Source organism: Octopus bimaculoides, chromosome 1, assembly GCF_001194135.2.
Source record: "Octopus bimaculoides isolate UCB-OBI-ISO-001 chromosome 1, ASM119413v2, whole genome shotgun sequence".
Classification (NCBI taxonomy): domain Eukaryota; kingdom Metazoa; phylum Mollusca; class Cephalopoda; order Octopoda; family Octopodidae; genus Octopus; species Octopus bimaculoides.
Window position 1 is genome coordinate 7,859,482 of NC_068981.1, and position 1,991 is coordinate 7,861,472.

The window sequence follows — 1,991 nt, forward strand, 5'->3', positions numbered from 1 at the left end:
CTGCACGACCAGGTGAAAAACGCTTTATTTAATATGTGACATTAATAAAAATCTGTAAATGTACAAACATCCAGATTTCTGAGTACCTTAATTTTTTTCTATATATATATATATATATATATATATATATACATACCCTCATGCATATAATTATAGAATGCGTAACAAATTATCCTCCATGCTGCAGATCTATAAATAAAACACTATTGTCTTTTCGATGACGAGCAGCTTCAAACAATAAAAAGCAATCCATCAACCTCTCATCCTAATATTTCATATTTATTATAGCTGATGCTCTGTTGCCACTCGTCATACCCCATTACCGACAAATTCTTTTTTTATTTCCCTGCAATTAGTTCTTCTATATTTTATTTCACCACCAAAATATTCTATATTCTTCAAAACCCATTTTTATGTATTAACATGTCACATTTATCGTTATTATTATACGTCTATAACATAATGAATGCCGCATCTAAACGGTTTACGTTCCGCTTCAGCTCTCGAATGTGTATCAGCTCTTAACAGTTGCCCTCTGTTTGTCAAGTGCATGTGTGGCGCCACGTATAGCACAGATATATGAGACAGCGAACTTGGTACTTAAACATAATTATGTTAATTTGCAATTAATTAAAAATTAGCTGATTATACGCAATATAATTTCTGTTTAAAGATACTTAGCAAGACGACTTAAACGTTTAAGAAAATTGTCTAAAATGATACGAGCAGAGCTGAAACCAACATTTGATTTGCTCGAAGGGAGTAAAGCTATTTTATCACCATCCTCATCAACGGTAAAACCGAAGAAAAACATGAAAACAAGACCCATAAATGTCATCCTATAACTTATTCTTACTTTCATTACTATTGTTGAAGCTGCATTTTATCGATGTCATAAAAGAGACAAAGGTAGCCCCGGCTACATTTGCATAAAGGGAGGTAACTGAATACAACGAAAACATTTTCTTTTTATAACTGATTTCAATATTTATTAATGACAGAGCTAACCTAATTAGTTTGTTGATAGTGACTACATTAAATACGTTCCCACTATCTTAACTTCTGTTTTTAATGGTGATAAAGTTATAAACTTCAATTGATTATTTGCTAATTATGCTAATTGGTCATATCTATTCATATGCAATATTGTATATTTACCTAATGATTCTTTCATTAATACTTGAGCAATTATGATGAAGTATGTAATTTTGTATTGATGAGATCTAACCAAACAATAACCGTCACTCGCAAGTGATTATAACCTGGAAGCATGTACCATGTTTTCACTAATTGTTTTAGGTGCCTATGTAATCATCAGCAGACATCCCTGCAATACCACCTTTGCCATCGGACGGAACATGGACGATATGAGAGCAAAGAAAGGGCTACACCTTTACTAAATTGGTACCAATTTACGGCTGATGAGAAGGGAGCAACATGGAATGAAGCGTCCAACTCAAAGTCATCATATCACTCGAACCAGGATTGGGACTGACAGTCTTTTGAACACTGGACCAACGTCCTAACCACCAATCTACCCGCATTCACAAGGTCTAATAAGACTGAAACATGTCAAAAGTTGTCTCCAATATTACTAAAATTAGTTAAATAATATGGACCATTGCATTAACTTCATAAGGGTCAGTTTCCCGTCACAGGTGAGCTGTTACATGTAGGAGGAAAGAGTGATGGAAAGGTGTGGAGAAAGAGTCAGCAAAAGTTCCCGATTACCTTCTGCACAGTCTGAGATTCGAACCCGCATTCCCTCGACCGCGAGTCCGCTACTCTAACCACTAGGCCATGTTCCTCCACATATATTACTGTTACCTTCATTATTTCTTATACCTGCTTTCAGTTGTCTCTCACATTTACATATTTTTCCGGAAGCAAACGAAAGGTTAACACGTGTGTGTATATGTATATATACACATACACACGAGCGAACGCGCGTACACACACACACGTATATATATATATATATATATATATAT